The 7,494-nt window shown below is 36.3% G+C and overlaps 1 pseudogene; it reads left to right on the plus strand.

The window, feature by feature from the left end:
* The first annotated feature begins 5,303 nt into the window (after positions 1–5,303).
* LOC113507057 lies at positions 5,304–7,231 on the plus strand (annotated as a pseudogene).
* The last annotated feature ends 263 nt before the right edge of the window (positions 7,232–7,494 follow it).

Consider the following 7,494-nt stretch of genomic DNA (forward strand, 5'->3'; position numbering starts at 1 on the left):
TTAGAAGGCAAAGCCGAAGTAGCTTGCTCATTAAAGAATTCGACTCTTGGGACCAATTAAATAGTTTCCTTAAGACACAGTTCGGTGAAAGAAAACACTATGCCCATCTTATGACTGAATTACGGGAATGCCAACAACCTAAATGAACCGGTTAACCAATTCGCATTACGCCTCGAAACTTGCCTTTCGAAGCTCTTAACAGAAGTAACATTATCCAATAAAAAGAAAAGCGAATTAGTTGGTCGTATAGCGGCTATGGAAGACTTAGCACTCCACACGTTTTTAATTGGCCTTAAGCCCGAAATTTCTAATCTAGTCCGCAGTAGAAACCCATCCACTCTCAACGATGCAATCAATTTTGCCGTCTCAGAGGAGAAGATCCTAAATTCGTATAATAAGCGTAATCCTCAAAGTTCAACCATTACATCGTATTGCATTTAAACCACAATATCCTTCTCGTCCTTCAAACCATGATGTCAATTCTAAGCCGCAAATGGCTAAACAATATGACCGAGATAATAAAAATCTATTCTGTAGGTATTGTAAAAATCAAGGTCATACCATTGAAACATGTAGAAAAACGCGAGTACAACAATAATCGGTTCAAGGCTAATCCATCTCCCAAATATCAAAAGCAACCTTATCAGGAGAACTATAAACCTGCTCGTGTTAATTGTGTAACCAGTGAAGATGACTATTATAATCCGGAACCACAACCATCCACGAGCACAAATGATACCCAATATGACGAAACCCACGATTTAAACGAATAGTGGGCTCACGGAGGTGCCTCGTGAGGCCCAAAATACGACCTCTCACAAAATCCTTCCATGTCAACGGCACCAATTTACCTAAATCCAAGGACCACACGGGTAACCAGCCCCAAGCAAGTGTCCATTCTACTAAATCCAAGGACCACACGGGTAACCAGCCCCAAGCGAGTGTCCATTCTTCTAAATCCAAGGACCACACGGGTAACCAGCCCCAAGCAAGTGTCCATTCTACTCTACTAAATCCAAGGACCACACGGGTAACCAGCCCCAAGCAAGTGTCCATTCTCTAAATCCAAGGACCACACGGGTAACCAGCCCCAAGCAAGTGTCCATTCTCCTAAATCCAAGACCACACGGGTAACCAGCCCCAAGCAAGTGTCCATTCTCCTAAATCCAAGGACCACACGGGTAACCAGCCCCAAGCAAGTGTCCATTCTCCTAAATCCAAGGGTCTCACGGGTAACCAGCCCCAAGTAAAAGCCCAAAACTGCTTTACTGACAATTTCCTGGAAGAAAATAAAATATATGAAATATCGTATAATCGAAATATATCCTTACCTCATGTCTGCATTCAAACATCCGTTTCTGAGAAACCACTTATTTTACTCGTAGACACTGGATCTTCGATCTGCCTTCTCCAAAAGACCTCTATTCAATCATACTCCGACCTGAAACTCAATGAAAACATAATTAAATTAAAAGGCATAGATAGTAAAGAAAATGCTGTACTTACCCTTGGTAATTTCGATATGAACCTTATATTCGGCAAAGAATCTATATCTTACCCATTTCACGTAGTAGAACCAATTGATTTCCCCTACGATGGTATCATAGGAAATAATTTACTTACCCATTATCAGTGTTCTATTGATTACAATCGTCATATTCTTAACCTAGGAATAAATAAAATTAAACTAAATTTCACAGACCCAATTTATCAAATACCACCTCGTTCTGAAATCACTGTAGAATGTTCAGTAAGTAACCCTGAATTAAAAGAAGGTCTCATTCTTGACCAACATATAAGTGATACGTTATTTATTGCGAATTGCTTAGCTAAAGTCAAAAGGAACAATCGAATTAACCTAACAGTTCTTAATACTTCTGAAGACCCTGTCTCTCTAAACTCTAATCTGCAACTTACCTTACACCCGATCAACTATGAAACTTGTCAAGTACATAATACTTACCAAACAGTTCTCGACAGAACTAACGAAGTCCTTAACCTTCTCCGCGTTTCACATCTAAATACAGAAGAAAGCGAAGCCCTCTATGACGTGTGCTCGAATTATTCCGATATATTTCACTTACCTAATGATCCACTTAGCTCAACTGACAGTATTCAACATGAAATCCGCACATCTTCTGATCAGCCCATTAACGTTAAATCTTATCGCTTCCCGGAAATACATAAGCAAGAAGTCAACTCCCAAATAAAGAAAATGATAGGTCAGAATATTATTAAACCTTCCTTATCTCCGTGGTCTTCTCCAATATGGATTGTTCCCAAAAAGATCGACGCTTCTGGTGAAAAGAAGTGGCGTATAGTCATTGACTATAGAAAGTTAAATGACATCACAATTGGTGAAATCTATCCTATTCCTAACATTGTTGAAATATTAGATCAATTAGGTAACTCTAAATACTTCTCTACTCTAGACCTTGCTTCCGGATTTCACCAAATAAAAATGTCTCCACAAGACGCTTGTAAAACCGCGTTCAGTGTTCCCCAAGGACATTTCGAATTCACTCGAATGCCCTTTGGTTTAAAAAACGCGCCAGCGACCTTCCAACGTCTAATGAATAATGTCTTAACAGGCCTTCAAGGCGAAAGATGTTTTGTTTATCTAGACGATATTGTCGTTTATTCACATGATTTAAATAGTCATATTCAAAATTTGACAGCAGTTTTTCAAAAACTTCGTAGTTTTAACTTGAAATTGCAACCAGATAAATGTGAATTCTTAAGAAAAGAAGTCGGCTATCTAGGACACATTATAACAGAAAATGGCCTAAAACCTGATCCAAATAAAGTTAAATCTGTTCAAGAATTCCCAGTTCCAAAGTGTCCGAAAGATATAAAATCATTTTTAGGTCTTATATCTTACTACAGACGTTTTATCCCTGAATTTTCAAAATTATCGAAGCCACTCTCCTCTCTTCTTAAGAAAAATGTATCATTTGTTTGGACAAATGAACAACAGTTAGCTTTTGAAACGCTTAAAGATAAGCTGACTAGCGCTCCAGTCCTTATTTATCCCGATTTCACAAAATCCTTTAACCTTACTTGTGATGCAAGTAACTATGCAATCTCTGCTATCCTGTCTCAAGGGCCAGTTGGCAAAGACCATCCCGTAGCCTATGCGTCTAGAACCTTGAACAAATGCGAAATCAACTATAGCACAACTGAAAAGGAATTATTGGCTATAGTATGGGGCTGCAAAACCTTTAGACCGTACCTGTTTGGTCGTAAATTTATGATCATAACTGACCATCGTCCTTTAAAATGGCTTTTCAACCACACTGACCCGAGCAGTAAATTGCAACGTTGGCGTCTCCAACTTCAAGAATTTGAATACGAAATAGTCTACCGAAAAGGTAAGCTAAATTCAGCAGCTGATGCTCTTTCTCGTTATCCTGTCAACCCTGCATATCCTGCAGATCCTGATACTGAGCTTATAGATTTAGGTCCATTAGACATTAGCCCTTTCAATGCAGAAGTAGGTGACTTCAGTCCTTTAAATATTCCAAGTCCTATGAATTTACCAGATCCTCTAATTCCTGACGAAATCCTGAGTCCCTCTCCAGAAGTTTTAAACGAAAATCCAAACATAGAAAGGGAAAATGAATTACAGCCTTCCGCTAACCAAGTTCCCGGAACGCAGTCTCTGCCTTTAAATTCACCTGATACTTACTCAAAATTCCTGAAAGTTCCTCGGACTGTAACGTATGACACAGTGATTTCCGAGTTCAACGATAGCCTACTAAAAACTCAGAATAACGTCTTAGTAATACCTACATCGCTTGATCTAGACGAATCTATTCCCTACGTCCAAGAAATCTTATCAAATTCGCCAGATTCCGAGTCGTTTATGAATTCAGAGAGAACCCTACATTCCTATAAACCATTATTGGTCGCTGATAAAACCTACTATTTCCTATTTATTAAAGTACACCACTTTGACAATTGTACCTATAGTGATATCTTCGAATCCTTAAAGAATCTACGTAATCACCTAATGTCTCTTAACGAGGCTATTCATAAAATAAGTATTACTGACTTCAAAAATCCATTTGATAAACATACATATATTAAAATTTATAATATGCTAGCTCACCTCTTTCACAATACATCAATTCAAATTCAAGTGTATCGCAATAAAATATATTATCCTAGTCCTTCTGAAGTTCAGAAAATTCTCCGTGAGAATCATGATATTCCTGTCGCTGGGCACCTTGGTGCAAATAGAATGTTTAATAAAATTCGAGAGCAGTATTTTTGGAAGAATATGAGGACGGAAATAGAAGATTATGTAAAAAAGTGTAATTCTTGTCAGACCAACAAAGCTCTTAGGAAAATTAACCGTGCACCCATGCAGATAACTAGCACCTCCACTGCCCCCTTTGAAAGAATGTCTCTTGATATAGTTGGTCCTCTTCCTGAATCCGGCACAGCCAAAATTAAATATATTCTAACACTTCAGGACGACCTAACTAAATATTCAATAGCATATCCAATTCGAAGTACTACCGCCGAAGAAACCAGCGACTGCCTGATTCACTTTATTTCTTTGTTTGGCATACCAAAAACTATCCTTACTGATCAAAGCACAAATTTTACAGCAGAGCTATTTAAAGAAACCTGCAAATTTCTAAAGATTAAACAGCTGTGGTCATCTCCATACCATCCACAGACACAAGGCGCTCTGGAAAGAAGCCATTCCACCTTAAAAGAGTACCTTAAATCTTACATATCTGAAAACCAAGACAATTGGCCAAAATATGTATATACTGCTATGCTCGCCTATAATACATCTATACATTCAACAACAAATTTCACTCCCTACGAGTTGATTTTCGGTCATAAACCAATCCTTCCTAATTCCATATATGAACCTAACACGAATGCCTCGTATCCGGACTATATTAAGATGCTTCAACATCGCCTTAAATGCACGCGTGATAAAGCCGTCGAATTTATAAAGAAGTCGAAAGAGTCTTCCAAAGCCTATTACGATGCCCGCACAAGACCTGTAAGTTACCATGCTGGTGACTATGTGTACCTTAAAAATCACCTCCGTATGCGTAAGGCTCTATCTCCGGTCTGGAAAGGCCCTTATAAAATTATTAAGGTTAATGGTAGAAATAGTGTAACGCTATTAATAAATAGACGACACGTGTCCCATCATTTTGATGAAATAAAATTAGCTCATCGCCGTGACACCGTGTCATAATCACTTTAAGCTTGTTTTAACTTAACGTAATATTTAAGTTTAGTTAGTCTTAGTTTAACTCTTAATTATTCCTTTACAGTTCTCTGTCTTCCGCAAAAGCAATGTTCATCACAAGTTCCACGAATGCTTCCGGCATATATTTTGACCCCATTGGGTCATTAAAAATGATAGACGGTTTCCTTAGCGTACTAATTCCAATAGATATTTCATTTATTCAACCGCATATTAAGAATCTTAACGGTGTGATAGGCACTTCTAAGTTCCTATGTAAGCAGACTGCTCTGTATACCGATATCGAGTGTCTTAATTTGCACCAGCCGTTATCAATAAGATACAACGACATTATTCGAGATTACGATTCTATTTCTCACTTAATTGAATCAAGGTCTAAACGTTCAGCCTGGTTTGGGGGTATTGGCACCCTATTCAAAAATCTATTTGGTACTATGAACGAAGACGACGCAATAAATTATAGTAACGCTATTCAATTAATAGAGAAAGATCAATCTAAATTATCCGAATTAGTCAAACAAAATATATTAGTAACTACTTCAACACTCTCTTCAATAGAAGACTCAGTAAATAAAATTAGTGTCAACGAGCAGAGATTAAATGATGCTATTGATGACATAGCTTTATTCCAAAAGAACTTGACCTTGTTAGCTGATAAATTAATATTAAAAACTAAATTCAATGGAATGTTAAATTTATTAGAAAGTAGTCTCCTAACTTTATCTTTTAAACTAGAAGACACTGTAAACGCTATTATGTTTAGTAAATTAAATATTTTGTATCCTTCTATTATAAGTCCAAAACAGCTATTTACAGAGCTTGTTAATAATTATAGGTTTTTAGCTGATAATCATCAATTTCCTTTAAGTTTAATTTAGAAAATATACACACTTTAATGAATGTTTCAGAAATTGCGAGTTATTATAATAATAACAAAGTTGTATTTGCCTTAAAAATACCTTTAGTAAATTCCAGGAGCTATGATTTATATCATAACATACCTTATCCAGTTTCTGTAACCCATGATACTTATACTATGATCATTCCCTCTACTAAATATCTAGCTATTAACAGAGATAGATCATATTATAGTAAATTAGATAATCTAAGTAGCTGTAAGACAATAAATAACCAGTACTATATATGTGACAACCTAGATACTTACTCGTGTGCCAGGACTCCGATCTGCGAATCGGATATAATCTCAAAAGCATTAAAATCTGTGCCTAGTAATTGTAAGACCCAATTCATTCAAGGCCAACTAGATATTTGGCAAACGTTGTCTAACAATACATGGTTATATGTTATTACAAACCCTTCCAAATTGTCCATAGACTGTAAAGCTTCCAATACTGAAGTTATCATATCAGGCACAGGCATGATAAACTTACCTCCGTATTGTATAGCCTTTTATAAAGACTCAAGGTTAATACCCAAATATTACAAAACAATTAAAGTCCAAACAATTAAAATTAACTTTAATCTAGTAAATGACTCTTGTTGTAATTCAGAAACATTATCGAAACTTAAGCCTCAAATTCCCGTTTTAAATCTTACTAATATTAACCTTGATTCTATAACGTCACGACGAAATTTGGAAACCAGCCGCATTGTCAATAACCTTGACAAATTAATTGAAAAACCACATATTGTTTTATATGGTGAATATTATTCCTATGTAACAATAATTATATCTGTTATTATTGTAATATATATTCTTGTACTATTTTGTAAGTTTATAAAATCGGGCATTTGTCATCGCCTCTTAAATAGACAAGCTTTCAAATGTAATACGGAAAAAGCTGAAGAGCTTACAGAAGTTGCTGCTAGTTCTTCCGACATTTCCGCACCTAAAATCCGTAAATCCCTTGCATAAACTTAACCTTTTAAGGATAAGTTTAGTCAAAACCCTGGGGGCTGTTATATATATGTAATGTATATGATAGTGCCCAACGGCTCTTTCTATATCCCTTGTCAACACTTTTGATAGTTCATAATAATAAGACGCTCTTTTGCGACAGTTCGATTCCATCATCCGCGCGTGACACTTGCCCTATTTACCGAGTCCTAAAGTAATTAAAGTGTCCTTCAATATTCATCTAAGTTTTATTTCTTTGTTTTTTTAAAAACCGAAATTCGGGAATCCTCATAACAATTTTGTTATATATATGTAATGTATATGATAGTGCCCAACGGCTCTTTCTATATCCCTTGTCAACACTTTTGATAGTTCATAATAATAAGACGCTCTCTTT

This window comes from Trichoplusia ni, unplaced genomic scaffold (assembly GCF_003590095.1).
Source record: "Trichoplusia ni isolate ovarian cell line Hi5 unplaced genomic scaffold, tn1 tig00000465, whole genome shotgun sequence".
In the NCBI taxonomy this organism is placed as follows: domain Eukaryota; kingdom Metazoa; phylum Arthropoda; class Insecta; order Lepidoptera; family Noctuidae; genus Trichoplusia; species Trichoplusia ni.